Source organism: Castor canadensis, chromosome 9, assembly GCF_047511655.1.
Source record: "Castor canadensis chromosome 9, mCasCan1.hap1v2, whole genome shotgun sequence".
In the NCBI taxonomy this organism is placed as follows: domain Eukaryota; kingdom Metazoa; phylum Chordata; class Mammalia; order Rodentia; family Castoridae; genus Castor; species Castor canadensis.
In genome coordinates this window covers 26,409,732-26,434,425 of record NC_133394.1, presented here as the reverse complement: position 1 = coordinate 26,434,425, position 24,694 = coordinate 26,409,732, and the positions used below count along the sequence as shown (strand labels likewise).

At 34.7% G+C, this 24,694-nt stretch overlaps 1 protein-coding gene across 4 annotated transcripts in view; it reads right to left on the bottom strand.

The window, feature by feature from the left end:
• Window positions 1-24,694, bottom strand: part of Grid2 (glutamate ionotropic receptor delta type subunit 2) — a 1,442,266-nt gene that overhangs the window by 699,468 nt on the left and 718,104 nt on the right. The gene's annotated exons all lie outside the window — the stretch shown is intronic.

Here is a 24,694-nt window from a genome sequence, read left to right as displayed (position 1 = left end):
CAAAACGTTTAAAGAAAAAATAATTGGTGAAAGATAAGAAATGAATGAGATTTAAGGACTTATGGCTGGGCTGTATCTCAAAATCTCAAATTTTGTGTGATTGCAATGACCACAAGATTTGCCTCTGAAGAATTTAATTTAAAAGCAGCAAAAGCCCTATAGAAGAAGAAAACAAATAGGTACAAATTTAGAACCTGACAGTGAATTAAAACAAAATAGAATATTTGTTCAGCCACAAATTAATACAAAACCATTTATTTCCACAATTGCTTTTATTTTTAAACAGTACTGTATATAAATCTATAATATACAAAATACTATAGTACATAATATATCATATATTATATATACCTATATTTAAAATAAAAGCAACTTTAGGAAAAAAAACCAAGGATTTTATATTAAGTTGTGGCCTAGCAAATACATAATACATTAAAATTCACTGCTAGGTTCTAAAAGGAAACTCCCTGTGTAGCTATCTTAAACAAACAAAAATGTCATTTTTTTTTTTCTTTTACAAAATGAGAGAAGAGGGCAGAACAAGTCCTGCCTGGGGGCGTTGGTACCGGTGGGAGGGGGGAGGAGGTGGGGAAAAGTTGTGAGATGATGACTATGGTGCAAATACTGTGCACACATGTATGTAAATGGAAAAATGGTACCTGCTGAAGCTGTTCGAGGAATGAGAGGAGGGGGAGTTAAAGGAGTATGGTGGAGGGGTATGATATATTTAACATATTGGAAGAACTTTTGTAAATGCCACAATGCACCCCTACCCAGCACCAACAACAATAAAAAAAATTATTGTAACTATTATTTGCTGGACTATTTGGTAACTCTGACAATCTTAAGAATAAAATATTCTGTATAAATTCCACCTTACATTCCTATATTACATTATAAATCCAAGATATCAGCATTAAAGCAGGTTAAAGAACAAAAGGCACAGTTAGAATAAAGCAAGAGATAAGAGTGCGAGAATAATAAAGGTATCCCGTGCTCATTAACTACCAAAATCAGAAAGTACCTATAAATGCTGACCACTAACATATGAGTTAAACAAAGGTTAAATTTACAGAGCTTGACAGACACAGGTGGAACTATCAGTACTATGAACACAGTTAGCAGGTGCTCTCAAATTTTGGCAGGAATCAGAATCACTTGTGAAACATTACAATACAGGAGCCTGGGCACCATCTCAGAACCTAGAATATCTGCCTGTAGAATACATGTCAGGGCATGATGAGACCATCAATAAACAAGTAAACTAAAATACCAATCACATTAAGTTCTTGGAAGGAAACAATAAGGGTTCTCGGGTAAGTGATCAAAAGTAGGGATGAAAAGACATAACTGAGGCAAAAAGAAAGAGAGACAGAGAGAGACACAAACACAGAGAGAAAGATAGAGAGAGAGACACAGAGAAAGAAAGACAGAGAGAGAAAGACAAAGAGAGAGAGAAACTCAGGAAAAAGGCAAGAGAGGGAAGAGGTAGTATGTGGAGAAACTAAAGGAGCCCAGTGTGCCTGCCGCCTCTAGGCACAGCAGAGTTAGGTGAAGCCAGATAGAAAGGGAGAGTCAGATCAGTGTGAAAAACTGAAAGAGGTTCTGATTTTGTTAAATACTTATAAGTTTTTGTTAAAAACTTATGGAAAGTTTACACAGGATGTGACATGTGAGCAAACAGCTATGTATGTAATATGAAGTATAGTTTAGGTTTGGAGTATGCTTCAAACAGAACTCATAAATGATTTCCCGCTGACTAAAAACAACATGACATTTGTTGAATTTTATTTTTATGAGAAGATCAAAACTAGAAGTTAAATTGTTATTTGGTCAGAAGAGTGATGTCACACAAGAGCACCATTATTCCTTTGCTTCCTTGCTCTAGAATTTTGGGTGCAATTTCCTAGATATGGGACTGGAAAATTTTGCTGAAACTTTTTCTGCAATCTGGAAATGAGGAGATAAGTGTGTAGAGGAATTTTCAAAGATTAAATTAGCAATGATGTGTATGTGTGTGTGTGTGTGTACAGATGTAGGGTCTAACACCTGATAAATTCCTATTATTGATGAAACGATGTGACTGGTTGTTAAGAGACCACTGCTCCTCTCACCACTAAACTAAATTTATCTAAAATAATCTAATATTTACTAATGGCTAGCTACCCAAAAAGCAAGCATAAAATTCCAGGTAGACTTTGGGATACAAGAGTTTGGTTTATTTGGGAATGACAGTAAATACTCATGATAAGTAGCAATTAGTAAGTGTGGTGAAAGAAGAATTTGAATCATGCTATTAACTTCTCTGTGTAAAAGAATCATTAAAAGAGAAAGTAGGTCTTTGGCTTTGTTAATTAAACATGAATATAATCAGCCATCACAATGATTCTGCTACATTATCTGTATGCTGATTAGCTGGTAGTCGATGAGCTAAATTCTAAGCATTACAGAAATAAAAGCAACATGGTGCCTGACCTCAAGGAGCCACCAGGCCTATAGCACCTGTGACTAGGTACTATTTATTGAAAACAGAAAATTAAATAGTAGTTTCACAAGTTCCTACTGGTTATTAATCCTACTGACCAGATAATTATATAACAGCAAGTGGTGGAAGGCTCATTAACTGGGTTATTAAACAAAAGGTAGGGGAGGGTTTTCCCCCCGTGGGTACCATAGAAGAATTTGTGGTAAGCTATGACCTCCTTAAATGCCCACATCTTAACCCGTGAACTCTGTGAATATTTTAGGTTATGTAGCAAAGAGGAATTAAACCTGAAGATGGAATTAAGATTCTTAATCAAACAACCATAAAATAGGGAGATTTTCCATATTATTTGGGGAGATCCACTATAATCATATTTTCCCTAAAATTGAAAGAGGGAGGCAAAAGAAGAAAGACAAAGGGAAGTGGAGTGGTTGTGACTTTTGTAATCTGAGAGATGTATCTTTGCTGTCTTTGAAGATAAGGGAATGGGAGGCTGAGTGAGAAATGTAGATGGTTTCTATAAAGTGGAAAATGTGTGGCAATACATTTACCCCAAGAGCCACCAGAAAAGCACACAGCCTTGCCAATGCCTTGATTTAAGTCCACCGAGATCCATGTCAGATTTCTGATCTACCGAACTGTATCTAACTCTGTTAAACCTCTAATTGTGTGGTAATTTGTTGTACTAGCAATGGAAATCAATATAGAACTATGCTTTAATCTTTAAGTTGGCAATATGAAACTTGTGTTCTACTGAATTTAATTTTGGAGTTACCTGAACAACTTGTTGAAAATTTATGAGCCCAAGCCAACTTTTATGGACTTAGTACTAACTCTCAGAGAATTTCTCACCTGATGGTTTTTATGAGACAAGTTTGGGAAAAAGTGCTCTAATTTCTTAACTTCTTTGTATCACAGACTTTAAGAAAACCATGAAGATTACAGATCCTCTCTTTATAGATCCTCTACACAAAGCCTTCTGCACAGTTTATTTATTTATTTGTTTATTTATTTATTTACTAAGGTAACTATTTTTTTCTATTGTGCTGGGTGGGGGTACATTGTGGCATTTACGAAAGTTCTTATAGTGTATCAAATATATCACACTTGAATTCGCCCCCTCCACCAGCTCTCTTTTATTAGTATTTTGTTACTCTTCTTAATGTTTTTTTTTCCATGCAGACCATCTAAGAAGGTATGGCATAGATATTCAGATGTTATTATTATATATGTTATTATATTATAATATACATATGTGCATTACATTTGTTTAAATAGAGAAGCATTTAAATGAAATATAAAGAAGCATAAAAACAAATGGTCATTTTCCAATAACCATTAATTATTTTTAGTTACTAGTTAAATTCTAGTTATCCTTCAGGTCCAGGAAAATTATACCAAATTGTAGAAATTTGGGTTCTCAGGGATGCAGACTCTGAGATGGAGGCTAGAGAAGTGGAATGTGATTAGGGACTCCGCTTAGAAGCTGAGGGACTGAGTCCTCCAGTTATGAAGGGGGTTTTGAGGACACAGGACCAGAATCTACCCTGAAATTTCCCTTATGTTTATGAAGTCAAAATTGCTGTTTTGGTTTTTTCAGGAAAATTTGATGGGAAAAACGCTTATAAGTCATTTCTAGTCAACATTTCCATCTTTCTTTTATAAAGCAACTATTTATCTAAGGGCAAACACTGTATTTGATGTCAGAAAACCAGGTTTGTATTAATACTGTGCTACCTGTTGATTCCCTGTTAACTTGGAATCCATTTCATAGCTGATTTTTATCTTCTCAGTATTCCTTCTTTATTCACTTAAGAAATAAACCTGGAACCATTCCTTGAGTTCCACATACATCCAACACTCTATATTCTAGTATTGGAGGTCCTATGTCAGGACTGTCAGTGTGAATTCTCCATGTCCTTGACTCAAGTAATTAGGCAAGGGATAGTCAGAGCACTTAACCAGAAATTGAAGCTTGGTATGGAGATAATGTAAAATAAATGGTCTTTCTTTTGTATCACAAGTTGTAGCAATGTAGTTTTGAGATTGTAAGAGTCAGCATGTCTGGTGAGAAAGTAACTAAAGTGAGACAGAGGCAAGCCAGCTGTTCCTTAGCTCTTCCAACTACATAAGACAATTAAAAATAAAAGTAGAGGGAAAAAGAGAAGAGAAGACAAAGTGAACAACTGTAAACTGTAAGAGAAGAAGACTATACATGCACATATATGTATATACTCATGTATACATATACATATTTTTTTAGCAAACATCCAGTGATTCGGTTATGAAGGTGAAGGCTTTGAGGTGCTTCCAGCTTAGAGGAAGAATAAATAAGAAAATGTGTTTTAAAGTGATAATACCAAAATAGGTGTAACAAAGGAGTGAAATCACAAGAGAAGAGGATCCACAACTTACTTATACAAAAAAAAATTCCCCCTAAAATATTCACTTATTTACTGGGTTTTGTCTCTCTCTCACACACACACACACAAAATAGAATGTGTGAAACATTAAGGCTGCTTTTAATCTGCAGATTTCTGTGCAATGTACATTTTAATTATCAAGACTTTTGTAATCCCAGTTGAAAATCCAATCTGGTTTTACTTTTTTTTTTTTTGCTGTCTTTTTCTATAAGAAATTGAAAAATGGAAAAAATTGTTGACAAGAAATAGAGGTTGAGTCATGTAACATTGTCAGAACTTAATATTTTATCAATCAGCAATTCCTTTGACATCTGAATTGTGTTACCTACTTAGGCCAGCTTCCCATAATAATCTTCCAAGTGGTAGTGGGTGACTGGAGCTCTATGATTAAAGTAGATTAGGGTAGAAAAATTTCAGTCAATATTAGAATTTAAATTATAAATTTATTTCTGAACTGACCCTAACAAGAAACCAGAAACATGAGATCACTATGACACCTTATTATTCATTCCCTATAGAAGATAAACAACTTAATCGACCACTTTCTGAAAAATTTCTTGGCTTACTGAAAGCTCATCACTGTGAAAAGTACTTGGAATAGAATGTTGAGCAAAACAAAAACAACTCTTGACTTCATGGAGGGTTTCTATACCATCTGAGGATAACAAGGAGCTTATTACAGATAGAGGAACTTGCAATACCACTCATTTCCCAAACTACAGTTTCAATTTAACTAAATATAGTAGCATTCTCTGGAATATATCAAAACAGCAATTCTCAGTCTCATCATTGTATGCAAATGCTACCTTTAAAATATTGAATTCAATAAGAAAAGAGCTCTGTCACTAAGTGTTCATGTTTAATTTTCCCTTTGTTCATCTTTTCCTCCTTTGAGTAGATTAAGCACATTTAATCATTTTTATTACTTAATGCATTGAGGACCTCAGTTTGAGCAGGAAAATTCCAGCACTCTATTTATCCAATCTTGCACTTCTGAAATTTTGACAATATGTCAAGCTTTAAAATAAAACTTAACATCCTGTAACTCTCTTCCTTCCTCCCTCCCTTCCTTCCTCCCTCCTTTTGTCCCTCCCTTTCTACCTCCCTTCCTACCTTCCTCCCTTCCTCCTTTCCTTCCTTCATTCCTTTATGTCTTTCTTTTTATTTCTTTCAATAAAAAGGAGTATGTTTCACTGCTGGATATATGAGATTTCATGAATGGATTTTCCCAACATTGAAATTATAAGGCATGCTCTACATGTAGCATTTTCCTGAGAAAATTAGGCTTTAAACCATTTAGCAATTTAAAATTTTTGCTTAAAAGAGCTCTTCAAAAAAAATTAGAGTCATGTAGTGGTATATCTGCACTTTATATTTAAATATGAAAATAATTATATGTCATATTGGATTTTAAGATGATACAGTCCAATGCTTGTTATCCATCACTGAAACTTTATATTTTATACGAATTTGTGATTTGAGTGTAGTATCATAATAATTCAGCATGAGAGCCATCTGTACAATAATACTGACCAATATTTTTAAAGTGCATTTTACAAATGAGTAAACTCAAAGTAGAATACTCAATTTTTACCTACTTGACATAATATACACTACTGCAAAGGAAATAGTTCAATAAGCTGCATGGATTAATTATATGGTTATTGACGTGCATTGAAGTAAGTGAGAGAACTGAAAGCTGGAAAGGAGCCAAATGACTAATAAACAGCTTTAAGACTGTCAAGAGAGAAAGTCAATAATATTATAGTCATCAGACATTTGAAAACACTCTCAGGGTAATCATAAACATTTGCAATCAATTAAGAGGAATGTGTCCATTTTATGGGTCTTGATTAAACCTACATCAAGACTACATGGAATAAATGTCATGACTCCTAGGAATAAATTCATCTAATCTTCATTTCAAATGGGTTTCCCACATGGCAATTAAATTGTAAGAAAAGGGTGACATGGTGAAGGATCGTGTTTAAATACCACTGGTCCATTACTATGTATCGTCCCTTAATTTAGAATCATTCAATCAATGTTTTCACTATGCAGGGGAGCCAATAATTAGCCCATTTGTGAATCCCTGGATTTGAAATTTTCTTTGTTTTTGTACATAAGGGTGTTATAAAGTATAAACTGTAACAATAACATTTGATTTGGTCATTTCTATGCTATGATACTTTATTTTATCAACACATTATGCATATTTAAGTCTTTGATTTTTATTAATGGTTAACAAATTACAGGTAGAGATTTACACATGCTCAAAAATCTTGTAAACTAGAAAAAATTGTCCCAACTCTGTAAGAACAATATCAGAACAGTTGAGACCATGAAATAATTTTAGGTGACTAAAACAAAGAAAATTAAATTTTAGCTAAATTTACAAAATGTATGTTTTAAAATGTACTTTAAAAATCTTGAATTTTAATTAATAATACTTATAATATCCTTAATTTTCTTTCTTATAAGCAAAGTTCCTTTCAAACAGAAAAAAAGTGCATATTTCTACATAAACCAACTTTTGACCTTTCTTTAATGAAGTGTCTTCATGTAACTCAGACTGGTGCATTTCCTGACCAATTTGTTGGGTAGAGGGATTGGCAATAGACAAAACTGATACATGAATATAAATCTACATTTGTGATATACGATATGTCACAAACAGACAAAAGGGGAGAAAGGATCTTTCTTTAGTACAATAATCTGTAAGGATGTGCCTGAGGTCACCACTGCCTACAATCTTGTCTGAGAGTGAAGTTAACACTTGAAGTAGAGATAAGAATATGGTAAGATGAGTTTATTAACTACTTTCACTAAGCTCACATCTCTATGTTGCTAGTTTAATACACTTTTTAGATGCCTGCCATTGTAATATCTCTCATCTCCACAAATGGATTCATCCAAATGATTCCAATATTAGGCTATGTGCCAATATTGTTTCTAGTCAAAGGAAACTAAAGGCACCAAGTAGCTCACTTGATGAAGTACATTAACTTTATTGTTTGAGGTATCTTAGTATATCAGTTCTATCCAGTTCGACCAGCTCCGAGATTCAACTTTTCTCATATATACTCCCACCATCTATCTGTTTTTTCCTCCTAACCTCTTTTATAATTTACAAGATTCTGTATTGTGTCAGTTACAAGACTCTTTAATTGTACAATCGATCCATTGGCTACACATCCATCTTAATATTTTGCTTAGATTTCTATTTTAGTGAGTCTGCCTGGATTACTGCCAGTTACTTCTCCTGAGCTGGTTTTTGAATATTTTCCATGTACTTGACATTTCTTTTTGGAAATCATTTGGTTGAAAACATGAATAGCATGTGAAGTAAATTGAGTATGGTTCAAAATTGGAAGTGTTGAGCAACACAATGAGTAACACATTAATGATATAACATAAAATTTAAAAAGGGGAAATTATGAGGAAAAAAATGTAAGTGCTTTATATTTTGCCAAAGAGAGGTAAAGGTCTCACTTCTCCTTACAGTGACAAGGTAGCATGTGACATTTTGTGTGATCAATAAATGTTTCAGGTCTTATACAGAGAGATTGAAAAACTTGAATAGATAGGGATAAAGGAAGTCAGAAATTTGAAAAGTTCTGAAATGCACATGAAGTTTCAAAAAGATCAACTGCTTTTGGTGCTCAGGCAGAAGACGAGGGTGGGCTCAGAGAGGTATGGTCACTTTCTTTACTTTTTTAGTCTGGATACAAGTAATTTTTTCTTTTTGTATGCTTAAAAAAAGTTTAATGTTTAATCTTTTAATGATTCTTAAATTTTATTAATCCTTATAAAGAATTAATAATTTTAGGCTTTGTACTTTTTGTTTCCAATTTCACTTAATTATACTCTTGTTTTTATTATACATTGTGTTTCATTCTTATACATTGTGTTTAATATAGCTTTATTTGGCTATGCTCTGAAGTATAGTTTCTTTTTTGTTTTCAAATATCATCATATTTTAATTTTACTTATTTATTTGTTGGTTCACTAATTTATAGTCATTATGTTTAAGGATCAGTGGGTTGATGCTTTTCATTTAATTTTGGCCAATTATCTGTCATTTTCAAGTAATTCATTTTCTGATTCTTACTCTACTTGAACATATATATTAAACTAGATTTAATTCTTAGGCATGTAAATGTAACTGTCAAGAAGACTGAAGTTTACAACTCCTCCCTCCAATAATCTGTGCCCAACATTCTCTAGATACTGATCAAATATAAAATACTCAGATTGTGGCCTTTCATTAAAATATTACCTGTTTATGTTATCATGTTTTCTTTTTTGCACTATTAATTTCTCACTATCAATAGAGAGTCTTCTCTACTTGCATATATGCTAAACTGTTTGCTATTGTCCCAGTTCTCAGATTCTCTGTAGCATTTTCCACTTTTTTCTTTTTTTTCTTTTGTTTTGTATTGGTATCTGAACTTGTTCATTTTCTATTGCTAATAACACAATACCACAGGCTGAATAAATTACCAAGAAAGACATTTACTGCAGTTCATAGCTCTGATCCCACCTTCAGGGCCCTACATCTGGTAATGGCCTTCTTGCTGACAGAATCCTCAGGCAGCTAAGGGCATCACACACAAAAGATTGGTCTGTTTCCCTGTTCTTATAAAGCCAGCATATTCAATCATGGGGATTCCACCTTGATGACTTTATCTAATTCTAATCACTTCCCAAAAGCTTGACCTCCAAATACCATAATTAAAAGTTGCCACTCTATTAATACCACACAATGGGCATCAGATTTCAAGATGAGTCTGAGGAGGGCAGCTGTACTTTCAAACCACAGCAGTATCTTTCTGTTCTTTATTTTTTTTCCTTTCTAGTTTCCTATTCCCTTACATCAAATGGGCTATATTAAAGATCACTATGATGTGTATAAGTGCCAGATATGTCATAGAAAATTATTCCACAATACTTCTTATTATGACTACAGAATTCATAATGTTCTGTGCTTTTCATCCATTTACAAACATTTTTATAACAAAGATGTATCTTCTGATGAAAAAATTGGTAAGTTAACATATATGGAAAGTAAAACTCCTCTGATTATAAAAATACTTAAATTTAATGATAAAAACTTGAAATGTCTAAATGTATTTTAAAAATAAGTTCCTTTTCTACTTAGTTTTGTGATGGCATTGGGTTAACCAGTCTTACTTTCATACTTCCTCAATGAAAACTGTTTTATTTTCATAATCGAGAACAGTTTTTTTAATCACAAAATATTCTTAGAATTTATTGTCTCAAAACTAATTTTTATAATTTTGCTTATAAGATAATCATTCATAAAATATTAATATATATTTTTAAAATATTTCACGATAATGAGTTGCTAATACATTTTGATATACTCTTGACCTTGAACATATTATATTTCTTTTTCTACAATGATACTAATTAGATTTACTTGTAGGCAGACTTCTAAATTCTACACTTCTGGAATAAAAGTAGTATAAGTAGGAACATTGTTTTTCATGTACATAATTGTAACTAAGTACTGTGATCTAAATGTGTCTTCTGAAATTCATGTGTTGTAAAATAAATCCTCAATGGAACACTGTTGGGAGGTTGCGACTACTGGGAGGTGTTTATGCTAAGACAGTTCTACCCTTACGGATGGATTAAAGCTGCTATAATAAAGGCTTGCAAGAGTGTGTTACCTTTTGCTGCTTTTCTGTCACTTGAGGACATAGTGTTCATTCCCTTTCTGTCCTACTAATGTGAAGACACAGTAAGAAAGCCCTCATAAACATCAGATGCTGGTGTTTGGCCTTGGAATTCCCATCCTCGAAGTGTAAGAAATAAATTTTTATTCTTTATAAATTAGTCAGTCTCAAAAATTCTGTTATACCAACACAAACAGACTTAGTAAGGAAAACTGAAGTTAGAATTCTTTCTCACAATAATCTATGCCCAACATTCTCCAGATATCAATTAAATATACAATCTTTAGACTGTTGGTCTTTCATTGAAATTATATTATCCACTAATGTTACTGACTTTGGGGGTAGCTATTAGTTTCTCATTAGCAATAGAAATTCATCCTGGTTCCATTAATAGACTATTTTAAAGCTATGCAGAAGTAGAACTGGGCTGAGAGTCACATTTATAACATTTAAAAAAAATTTGGCTTTAATTTCTTAATGTACCAAAACAGTACCTCAAAAATTTCCATGTGTCTTTTTAGTGGACAGTCTAAAATAGGATAAAATTAGCATTTAAAACATTCTGTACTCCTTGACTAGGTGTGATGAAAATCAGCTTGCTGTTTAATTCATGAAACAAAAATTCAGTACCTAGCATTTATTCCAATCAACTTTTAAGGAATCATAATAGGAACCAAATAAACATCTTTTCTTCTGAAGCAAGTACCACTCAAAGGAATAATATACACACAATCTCTTTCCAATACTTGAGACTATTTGAAGCTTTCATTTCTACAACATTCATCCAAATGTATTCCCTCAAGTATCAAACTAAGAAAATGTAGGAGAATCAGTCTGAGTTGAAATAAAATGGTATTGTCCATGAACACATATAGCTTTACATGAACGAAAAACATAAGACATTTGCTTATTTGAGTCATGTAGTAGCTATTCTTAACAGAAGGTATTTTATTTATACCTTCTACCCTGGTATCAGCTACTTTAATATGAATGATCCTTGCCCTGAAAGAGACTAAAGTCTCTATGCACCTTAAGAAAGCAATGGACTTAAACTTATGTCTTTGCTAGATAAGGGTCAGAGCCCTTATCTAGTCTAGTATGTCCAGATTCAACTATTTGGTAGCATGGCACTATGGGAGATCCTTTACATCAATCTAGTATCGTACTGTTGCTTCTTACTTGGAATGTAGTTATAATAGTTATTAGTGTGATATATGCTTCCATTCTCTGGTTTAATTTGAACATTTGCTCAAGGAGGTACTTTATTAGAAAGATCTGCATTTAAAGAAATTTTAGTGGAGTGGGACAAACTCTGCTGCAATTTACCATCAGAATTTAGCAGAAGTGTCACTGTCCTCTGTAACCAGTTTCCACTATGTCGATGATGTAGTGTTGGTTGATAAGTCAGAAGCTTCAGTTTCGATAGCCCTGATTGCAGTATTATAACACTTTGACCAACAAAATTCAGGAGCATGCTCCTCAAAAAGGTATCTCCTGGTTGGCTTTACAATTCTCCATCCCTTCTGCAAAGGGAAGCACAGACATTTATTGCATTCTTTGGGCATTGCTGGCTCTATAAGTGACAATTACAAACCTCAGCAGAAGGGAGATGGTCTCCTCCTAAAGACTTACCTTGGGGTTTTGACTTCTTGTTCCCCTAACTTAGCTACCAAGCAAGCACAGCATTTGGAAAAGCTGTTAGTGCTTTTTATCATACTCTTACTGAAACTGAAGGCCTGGTCTCATTTTGAGAAGAGTCATTGAATTCAATAATAAAAAGAATTAAGAGCTTTCTTAATTATTCAACTTAACTTATTCAATGCAAATCAAAATCAAATACCACCTTTGGGCTGAGGTTTTACTCTCACCTTACTTGAAGTAAAGTGTTGGCTCTATTGGATCTTAACTCACAGAGGTTAAACAAATAGACCTAGTTAGTAATGGTTTTGCTAAACCGACATCTGATATCCTGGGGTTTGCTTGAGTCATTCAAACCCAGTTACAGGTAAACTGAAAACGGCTATGGTTACTCTGCCAAGTGGACAGAATCCAAGGCCGTTCTCATAGCTCTGTTCAGTCCTCTCCTTGATGACCCTTAAATTGTATTAATTTCTGAATGCTGATTTGTTGTCAACAGCTTGTCTGTTTGGCCTACCATACAGAGAAACAGAAAGCAACACATTAAAGACACCCCTCTTTAGGATGCACACTTTGGAAATCATTGATACATGTGGATTACCATATAGAAACCCACAGTCAAAACCTATTATTTGATTACATCAACTAGACTGAACTGCTTACTGAAACAGTACTGCCCAGATTGCTACCATCGCTGCCTAAGTCTGTGATCAGACAACATGATAATATAGTTAACCATGGCAGACTGTACACAAAACAAATGACTTACGTTTCTGTAGTAAGACTATCACTTTGTACAATATTTGTGATTTCTGGTCTTCTGGTAGGGAAAGACACATTACACAGATTTGGTCCACTCCCACTCCAGTCACATTGACTATTTTGGATCTCTGATTACCTCTTAAGGTTATTTGAATGAGTTGTTGATACTTTGTGATGTTGTTCCAAGCATGTTGACCAAGCCCTTGAAACTAATCTATGTTATGTTTTTAGCTTTTATTGAGCCATTTGAAGTCTGACAAATGTGTGTAAAAGACATGTTCTAACAATGCCCTGACAGTCAATAAATTGGATGACTTGTTCATATTCTCTCCTTTCTACAGACTTACTGGTATTGTTAAGTGTTGAAGGAATCTCCTGAAGCTGTGTACCATAGCACATACCTATAATTCTGGCACTTGGAAGAAGGAAGCATAAAGATTGTGAGTTCCAGGCCATCCTGGGCTACTTAGTAAGTTTCAGACTAGCCTGAGCTAGTCTCAAATAAACAAGCAAAACCTCCTCAAATATTGACCCAATAAGATTACCTCCTTTACTCTCTTTGGTCCACACACCTTAGTAAGGCAGTTTACTTAAATGCAAAATTTCTGAGAAAGAGATCAAATTGTCTTGACTTCTTTCTAGGTAATGATCAATGTGAAAGTGATGTGCAATAATACAGACCTGCTTTAAAGACTCACACTTTCATTTTGAGCATTCCTGGTTATGATGCTTCTTTCTTTTTCTCTGGATGAGCCTGGATAGCAGCCTGGCATAAATGAAGCTAAGGAAATTTAGACTTAATTCTGGAGCTTCCTGGTATCTCTTATTGGATTGACATAATTCTAGTTCATCAGAATTGTAAGTGATAGCATTTTCACCTCATGAAGAACGCCTGTCAATGCCACTAATAATTTCTCCACGATTCACATTCATCTCCTTGGGTGTTAAAAAATCCACCAGACTAGAGACCCAGAAAAAGGACTAATAAACAATTAGACTTTGGGTTCTATTGTTTCTGATAAAACTGCTCAACTCTGCTTTTGTAGCTCAAAAGCAGCCATAGACAACATGCAAGTAAATGAACATGACTGTGTTCCAATGAAACTTTATTTATAAAAAGAGGTTTTAGGTTCAATAATAGCTGCTTCCCCTCCCCCTGGTGCAGACAATCAGTACAGATTAGACTGACTCCTCTCAGGAAATCTCTTTTAATTAAGAGTGAGACTCAATTATTCTATATAAATTAGGAACTCCTGTCATGACCAGTTAGCAAGGAGATCAGCTACTACTGATTTATGTCTAACCTAGAGTCCCCAACAAATGTAACTAGCCCTTCCTCTTTGCCCCACGGAAACTATGTGCATTTTCAGGACTAAAATTCTTGCTTGAAGGTACTATCCTCCTAAAGACACCTGACTTGCACATTAGGAGTGACCTTAAGTAAATACCAGGAGCAGGTAACATAGCACTCTAATGAGATCTCTCTAAAGTGAGGCTACTCTTATTCACTTGGGGGAGCTATATGGAGCAATCTGTGCAGCCTGTGAGCAGTTTTCCCTACAATTGAAACTGTTCAATTTGAAAATTTTCCCAAAATTTCACTGCTGTGATAAATGGCACCACTTAAGCTTTGGAGGGTCTACAACTCAGCTTCACCCCACTGGCTAGAGTAGTTGTAGACAACAGACTTTCTCCTCATGGGAGTCTTTGCAACCACAAATAAATCTTTTGTATATGGATTAATGCCTCTAACCAAGTCAAAAGGTTTGTGCAGAAATTTAAGGAGAAAGCCTCCTGACTTTTGTAAGTAGACTCTGATCATTCATGTAATTCATTTAGTTGACTGTGTGGAAGACATGGAGGACAGTGGCAGACATGTTTGAGAATAATTCTCCTATAAAATCCTGTTTATAGTATCCTTAAAGAAATACAGTTGAGAAAATTGAATGTCATTGAGATTAATCAGAGAAGTGGCAAACACATGAGGAACTTTGCTAGTAGCCAATAATGTAGAGAGAGATTAGTGAGAAAACATTCTTCATGAGTCTCTTGTGTTAGTGTATATTTTGAAAGCAGAAGTGCTTAGCAGAGAAGAGGACTTACTGGTTCTATAAAGTCAGGTTCCTTAGTCTCATACAATGCCATTATACATACAGTATCCACCTGACCTGTTTTGTTCCACAGTGCCTCATAGACTGGAGGTCAAGAGGACCTGACATTAATGAAAGGCTCATAGTGCTTGCTGTGTGATGAGGGTTAAAATCCTTTCTCTCTAATCTGAAACAACAATTATTGTGTAGCTAAGAAGCTATTTCTGCTTCAGAATGGGTCAGCCTATTTTGGCCCAATGACTTCTGTTTCATGCCTGAAACGGTAACTAAACCTTCCTAATTAAAATGCAGGATAGTCCCTTGATGTTAATAGCTTAAAGCCATGCTCTCTCTTTAATAAAGTGAGTCCATACATTTAATTTGTGAGTTTATTTTTTTTTCAGTTTGTCAGAAATTAATCTTATTCTCTTTCTGTAATGTCAAAGTACTCTGGTGGCTGAAGCTAGGAACTATGGAAGAGACCATTAGTATTTGAATTTGGGTTTCTTGACTTAAATTTGTTTTACCTCTCACTATCTTAGCTTTTCATTTGTAAAATAATAACAATAACAATTAACTCAGAAGGATGTTATAAGGATTAAGTGAGATAATACATGCATGTAAAAGCACTTAGAATAGAATCTGAATATTGTAAATGTTCCTTACATGGTTAACCCTTGTTATATCTTTGGCTGTTTAGTTTAAATGGTACAACAGAAAACACTTATTCTAGTTCCTGGCAAATAAAAATGCTGAGAAATATTTTTAATATTTCAGCTGCTATAAGATGCAATTACATTTCCTATAGATGTGGCTGTTTTTCACAGGACAGTTGCCTTTCAAATGCTACCAAATTCAATAACCAAGATGAAAGTCCACACATAACACCTCCTTTAGTCATGCTGCCCAAAGTAAGCTCTTTCTCATCGCATACTCCCAGCATTCAGTTTGCGTGATTGATGACACTTACCCCACTATTTCCTCTATTGAGAAACATATTTTACCACTTTTGTTAATTGTAAGCTTCTTAAATGGTAAGACTACATTTAGTAAAACTTTTTATCTCACACTTTGCATTGCACTATGCAGATGAGCAATGAATACTGCCTGAGTGACACATTTTTAAAAGCGCAACACTCCCTATCCTCTTTTCAAGCTTTTCTAAAAAAAGTCTTGAATCAATCCATTTGAATAAAGTTTCCACGCTTTTTGTCTCTTTTTGTCCATTTACTTAGAATCAAAGATGTGAATTTCCTTTGTTAGGGGAGTTAAAGTGGACTTTTATACTGTGCCCTTAAATTATAATTAACTGGAAAAAAGTGTTTTTCTAGTTATCTGGAGATACAAGTCTGGATCTTCTATTTTTTTAAAGCATATTTTTCTAAGCAAAATATACCTTCAATAACATTTGGCCCCAGCAGGCTGTCTGATTTCATCCACAGATGATTCTTAATCCATTCATTAATGAAAGCAATTCCCGATAATCAAGATAAAAGTCAAGTATAATTCCAAAGTTTGAGTTTAGAATGATGACACTGATGAATAGATATGTAAATACATGTAGCTCTCTTCAAGGTACAAGGTATTAGATAGATTGATGTTTATTTTGGACTCCAGCCTAGCTTTTTTACTAACAAGATTTATTGTAAGCATCAAAAGGAAATTTTCTCTCATTAAATAATGGTATTACTGGAAATAATCTTAATGATAGAAGTGGGGCAATTTTTCATGAATTGCTAAATTAAATAAGTCAAAAGTAAGTTTATCATCAGAGTAAAGGAAAATGTGTGTTTTTAAATTATTCATAAAACCAACCCAGTATCTAAAAGGGACCCAGTCATACACTGTGAGATTATAGCATTTTATTTACTCAAAGGAAAACTGAGGAAGAATGAGAAATTTCAAATGTATGTAAATGATTCTGTGACTATGCCTTTAGTGTGCATTTTCAAAAATGTATTTACTTCATCAATAATAAACGTGTTTTCATAAGAATTTCCTGAACTGTAATCCCCATAGGACTTGGAAACAAGCTAACAAGGGATTTTCTTTCCTCACATTTTTAAAATTCTCATTTTAGTGCTGTGAAAAATGTCTTGATCAAAAATAACTAAGTTCTTTATTTTATAGGACAATTTTGATAGTACTAACTAAAAACTGTTTTCTCTCTGTAAAGATTTAGGGTTTAAAAAATTCATTATTTCAACATATTTGATTTGACACTCTGAAAATACCACTTACTATTGTAAAAACCATAGATAATCTGACTGGAGGAAAATTGACAAAGGCATATTGAGCCTGTTGATTTCAGAGATAAATTTACTTACTAAGTAATCCTATGAGAGAATTTCAAACTTCTGCTGCCTTCAATCATCACTTTTATTGATGAGCCAATTACTTTTTTATATTTTTTGTTTATTTTATTTATTTCAGTCCCTTAGTCTTTGTTCTGTGACCCCTAAATAACATGAATTAAGCAACAGAAGCAAGGATTTCCATCCTGAGGACTGGAGACAAAAAGTGTGTGTTTCTAGAGAGTGCCACAGACTTTGGCTGAAGCCTACCCATCAAGTTTAATGGAACACTGGCCTCCAAAACCCCATGCAGCCTTTGAATATTCAGGGCTAAATGTAACTGCTACTTGTTCTCCTTCCCTGGGAGTCCACAGGAGCTCTTATTTGTTGCTTTCCAGATTCCTGCTGGCCTGCTGGTTCTCGGTTTTATTGACTGTGCCTTCTGGCCAACTCTTGGTCACTGCTCTCCAATATTGTGTAGAGTGCTAAGTAGATTATGAAAAGAAAGTATTGGATTTTTAAAAAAAATGCTTATTTACTTATTTGCTAAGAAAAGCATTCTTTTGATAACTTTGTAAAAACAAGATGCAGAGGAGGAAAAAAAAAATTAGAGATTCCTTCTCAAGATGTAACAAGTAAAGAATTCCCTCATTTTGTCATACCCACTTCTGTCCTACTTTTCCCCTTTGTCCACTACTGACAAAAATAAGAGGGAGACTATTTGAAGATCTCTGGGATAAGTCAGTTAGAAAACAAACAAATAGCTTTAGAAAAAATTTTAAACAAAAAAGGTGTTACTTTTGCTTATTGTATTGATTTAACAATCTTGGGTCTGGAGACCTAAGGCAGATGAGTGAGTAGCGGCCCCCCTCCCGACCCCCCTGGGAGAGCACTATCATTCCTGCATCCTGAGGAGATGGAGGCCTGAGTTCCTGCACCCGAGAGGGAGTTGTAAATCCGCACTTCTGCATCCTAAAGAAGAGATACAGAGTCTGATAGATCTGCCACAGGGCTGATGAGCAAAATGCTGTCAAGATTGTTTCCCCTGCTCCAGTAAGGGTGCAAACCAAACCAGTTCACCTGAGAAAGCCTCGAATCCATGGCCAATGAGAAAAATCCACCTAACCCAGGGTTAAAATTCCATAAAAACCCCAGCCTTCACCTGAGCAGTGAGCTACCAGTTTCTGGGCTCCACTGCACCTCGGTAGCTGTAGCCTTTCCTTTCTCTCTAATAAATCCCACTTTATAACCGGCTTTGGCCCATCACTCAGCTGCCTCATGAGTCAGTTCCCCAGCCTGTGAAGCCAAGGAACCTCAACCCCGGCCTGCAACACCTCACACCGGCAGGTAACAACAACAAATATGCTGAGACAGTGTCTTCTCCTCAAAATGTAGTAAATTTAGGGACAGTGTTTCGTGTTTTACATTGGGAGATGAAATAAAGTGTTTTATACTACTTACTGTTCTTATAAAATTTTATATTGAAGACAATATGCAATGCTAATTATGAAGGAATATTTCAGCAACTCCAAAGGGTTAAGTATTAAGTAGATAATGTAGTCTTTGCAAGGGTGTAAGCAAGATTGTCAGATTTTTTTAAACTGATAAATAAATAGAAGGAAGTTATATTTTTCAGTGTTTTCAGATCTATCAAAAATGGGTTTGTTTTCATTATTAAAGAGAGGTATACATTTTTTGAAAGGACAGTATTATTTTTATGACTTCCTATTATTTGAAAAGTCAAGATATATTGAGTCAGAGTCTTTATAGAAATTTGTAAACTGAGAATTAGCTACACATATTTATTTATTTAAATTTGAGACAGTCTTGCTATATGGCCCAGGCTGGCCTTAAACTCTCTGTTTTCCTACTGTAGCCCTAGAATGCTGGGATTACAGCCATAAACCACCAACCTCAGAAGGCATTTATTTATTTTTATTAGTATCATTGCACTGGGGCATTTTAAATTTGACTTCAAAGTATTTAACATGAAATGATGAATGTAACAGCCTCAAAATGTGTGGATGTTGGTGGTAAGTTTATACAGAGCTGGGCACTGGTGGCTCACACCTGTAATCCCAGCTACTTGGAAGACTGAAATTGGGGGAATTACAGTTCGAGGCCAGCTGGGCAAATAGTTCAGGAGACCACCATCTCCAAAATAACCAGAGCAAAATGGACTGGAGGTGTGGCTCAAGTGTAGAGTACCTACTTTCCAAGTTCAAAGCCCTAAATTCAAACCTGAGTTCCACCAAAAACAAAACAAAAACCAAAGAATATGATAAGGAAACCACAAGTAATGAGTAATGAGTAATGAGTAAGTTGTTTGAAATTTTGCATTATTTGTCGTGTCGGTTGAGGGTTTATCAATCTTGTTAATCTTTTCAAAGAACCAACTTGTTTCATTGATTCTTTGTATAGTTTGTTTGGTTTCGATCTCATTGATCTCAGCACAGATCTTTATTATTTCTCTGTCTTCTGGTTTTGGATTTGGTTTGTTCTTGTTTTTCTAGGAGCTTAAGGTACATAATTAGATTGTTCATTTGAAAGATCTCTGTTTTTTTAATGTAGGCACTTACAGCTATAAACTTTCCACTTAGCATGGCCTTTGCTGTGTCTCACAGATTCTGATAGGTTGTATTTTCATTTTCATTGAATTCTAGGAACTTTTTGATTTCTTCCCTTATTACTTTGGTCACCCATTGATTTTTCAGCAGTGTGTTGTTCAATCTCCATGTGTTCGAATATGTTCTGGGGTTTCTGTTGTTGTTGAGGTCAAGTTTATTCCATTGTGATCTGATATTTTGATTTTCTTGACTTTGTTGAGACTGCTTTGTGTTCTAAAATATGATCTATTTTGGAGACAGTTCCATGAGATGCAGAAAAGAATGTATTGCTTAGTTGTTGGGTGAAAGACTGCAGATATCAACCATGTCTATTTGGTCTAATGTGTGGAGTAGTTCTGAAGTTTCTTTGTTGATCTTTTGTCTGTTTGATGGTAAGGTATTCATGTCTCCCACTATCACTGTGTTAGCATCTATCTGCGCTCTTAGGGTCATTAGAGTTTTTTAATGAAGATGGGTGTTCCCATGTTTGATGTATATATGTTAAGGATTGATATTTCTCTTCTTGATGAATTGTTCCTTTCATTAATATAAAGTGACCTTCATTGTCTCGTCTGATTGATTTTAGTCTGAAATCTACTTTGTCAAATATGAGTACAGCTACTCCTGCCTGTTTATGGGGTCCATTTGCTTGAAAAATCTTTTTCCACCCTTTGACTCTAAGCCAGTGTTTATTTTTTTTTCAGTGAGGTAAGTCTCTTATAAGCAATTTCTGGTTGGGTCTTGTTTTTTAACCTAATTTTCTATCTGCGTCTTTTGATTGGGGCATTGAGGCCATTTACATTCACTGTTAAAATTGATAGGTATCTGTTGTTTCCAGTCATTTGTATTCCCCTGTTGTTTAGTTTTACCTATTCCTTGTTAACTAGTTTGCTTACTCAAAAGGGTTTATTCTTTCTTGAGTCTTCCTGTCACACCCTTAGCCAACATGATAAAAAGAGGAGGGAGAAGACCCAAATTAATAAAATCAGAGGTGAAAAGGGGTACATAACAACAAATACCAATGAAATCAAAAGAATCATTAGAAAGTACTTTGAAAACTTATATTCAAGTAAACTGGAAAGTCTAAATGAAATGGATAAATTCATAGATGTATACAACCAACCATAATTGAACCAAGAAAATATTAACCACCTAAATAATCCTATTGCATACAATAAAATTGAAGCAGTAATAAAGAGTATCCATACAAAGAAGATTCATGGCCAAATTTTACCAAACCTTTAAAGAAGAACTAACACCAATACTCTTCAAATTTTTCAGGAAATAGGAACAGAAGGAACACTACCAAACTCATTATATGAAGCCAGAATTGCATTCATTCCAAAACCCAGTAAAGACATAACCAGAAAAGAGAATTATAGGCCAATATCTTTAATGAATATAGATGCAAAGATTCTCAACAAAATACTTGCAAATAGAATTCAACATGCCAAAAAGATCATATAGCATGACCGAGTCAGTTTCATTCCAGGGATGCAAGGATGGTTCAGCATATGTAAATCCATGAATGTAATACAGCATATCAACAGAAGCAAAGACCAAAACCACATGATCCTCTCAATAGATGCCACAAAAGCCTTTGACAAAATCCAACACCCATTCATGATAAAAGCTCTGAAGAAACTAATAATAGAAGGAATGTTCCTCAACACAATAAAGGCTATAAATGACAAACTTAGAACAAAAATCGTACTAAATGGAGAACTACTGTTTGCCTTAAAGTCTAGAATGAGACAGGGCTGTCAGATTTCTCCACTCCTATTCAATACAGCTTTGGAATTCCTAGCCAGAGCAATAAGAAGGGAGGAAGAAACAAAAGGAATATAAATAGGGAAGGAAGAAGTCAAACTATCTCTATTTGCAGTTGACATGATCCTATACCTAAGAAACCCTAAAAACTCTACCAAAAAACTATTAGAAATTCATAAACTCCTTTGGCAGTATAGGATACAAAATTAACATACAGAAATCAGTAGCTTTTTTTAAATCTACCAACAGCACACAGACTGAGAAAGAAATCAGAGAAACAATCCCATTTACAATAAACTCAAAACCAATAAAGACCCTGGGAATAAATTTAACAAAAGAAACCAAAGATGTTTTTAATCAAAACTATAAATCACTGAAGAGAGAAATTGAAGAACATATCAGAAGATGGAAAGACCTTCCATTTTTATGAATCAGTAGAATCAACATTGTGAAAATGGCCATACCACCAAAAGCAATCTACATGTTCAACACAATCCCTATCAAAATTCCAATTACATTCTGCACAGAAATAGAAAAACAACTGCGAAATACATATGGAAACACAAAGACCATGACTAGCCAAAGCAATTCTAAGCAAAAAGTCCAATCCTGTAGGCATCAGAATACCCAACTTCAAACTATACTACAGAGCAATAACAATGAAAACAGCATGGTATTGGGACAAAAACAGACAGGAAGACCAATGTATCACAATAGAAGATCCAGACATAAACCCATGCATCTATAGTCAACTGATCTTGGACAAAGGAGCCCTAAATACACAATGGAGAAAAGACAGCCTCTTCAACAAATGTTGCTGGGAAAACTGGATATCCACATGTAGAAGACTGAAACTATATCTTTGTTTTTCACCCTGTACTAAAATCAACTCAAAGATCTTAATAGAATCCCTGAAACTATGAAACAACTCTGAGAAGTAGTAGGAAATACACTGGAACAGATAAGTGTAAGGAATGTCTTTTTAAACAGAACTCAAAAGTCTCAGCATCTAAGAGAAAAAATGAACAAATGGGACTGCATCAAACTAAAGAGCTTCTGCACAGCAAATGAAACAGTCACCAGACTCAAGAGAATTCTTGAGAGAACTCTTGACTCAAGAGTCACCAGACTCCCACAGAATGGGAGAAAATCTTTGCCAGCTACTCATCTGATAAGGGACTAATATCAAGAATCTACAGGGAACTCAAAAAACTCAGTCCCCAAAGTATCAACATCCCAATGAAGAAATGGGCACATAAATGAAACAGGGAATTCTCAAAGGAAGAGTCAAAATGACCAGTGAATACATGAAGAAGTGTTCAACTTCCCTGGTTATAAAAGAGCTGCAAATCAAAACAACACTTCAATTTCATCTCACCCCAATAAGAATGGTCATAATTAAGGGTAATAACAACAAATGCCAGCAAGGATATGGCGAAACAGGAACCCTTATACACTGCTGGTAAGAATGAAAATTGTACAACCACTATGAAAAGCAGTATGGAGATTCCTCAAAAAACTAGAGATAAAACTGCCATATGATCCAGTGATACCACTCCTGATCCTGCATCTACTCAAAAGAATGCAAAACAGCATACAATAGAAACACCTGTACAGCAATGTTCATTGCAGCACTATTCACAATAGTTAAACTCTGGGAACAACACAGATGCCCTACAACTGATGAATGGATCAAGAAATTGTGGTATATACACAATGGAGAATTGATCAGCCACAAGGAACATGTGGTTTGAAGGTAAATGGATGCGATTGGAGGTCATCATGTTGAGTGAAGTTAGCTAGGATCAGAAACACAAAAGTCTCATGTTTTCACTCATGCAAGGAAGATAGATCCAAAGATAAACATATACACAAAAACAAGTGTGATCATATACAAACTGAGATGTGGAACATGTTTGTAGCAGTGGAACTACTCTATGGAATTTGGGGAAAGAGGGAAAGGCAAAGAGAATGATAGAACATCAGTAATACCACATACCATAAGATGTGAAGGGTAGAGGATATAAGGATGTGTATTGAAAGCTGTTGAAAACTGGTGGGTGGGAGGTAAAGTGGTAAGGGAGAACAATCCAAGGGCTTGAACAGAGCAATGTAAAACACACCCACAGAGGGTATACATTGAGACACCCTTTTGATCATCAACTTAAATATTAATAACAAAAACTAGGGTTATAAAATAGGCACAGTGTGTGCAGGAGAAGGGGTGTACTAGTGGGAGGGGGAGTGAAAGAAGGAGCTTAAGGTGAGGATATATGATTGATGGACTTCAAATACCTATATGAAACAGAACTAAAGAACCTTGCAGTTGCTTGAAGTGAGGTGAGGAGGGGTGAGGGGGAGAGATAACGGGCAAAATGTAAATAATGTACAATACAATTCTAATTGGATTTGTCACTATGAATCCCCAGGTACAATGAATATACCCTAATAAAACATTTATAAAAAAATTTACAGAATTTACTGAAGTTGCTTCTGATGCAAATATCATCATTGTAGTTGTGGGACTGTTTTGGGGGGCAGGGTGGAGGGAAAGAGAAGATGGGAGGTGAATAATATTGAAATACACTGTGTCTTTGTATGAAGATGGCATACGGAAACCCACTAAAAGCTGTTGAAAAATAGCAGAAGAGGAGGACCATGGAAAAGAACAACAGAGTGACTTAATCTGATCAAGTACAACATGTGAATGAGAGAAATCCCTTTGCGCAATTAATACAAACTAATAAAAAAGAAAAAGAAATAATCACTATATATTCTTTGTATTAATCCTTGGTCTGATGGATAAATATTTTCTCCCATTCTGTGATTGCTTCCTTTGCTGTTTAGAAGCTTCTTAGTGTGATGTGATTCCATTTTTGCAAATACTATACTGAACTGCATTGATATGAGTCATTAATATATGC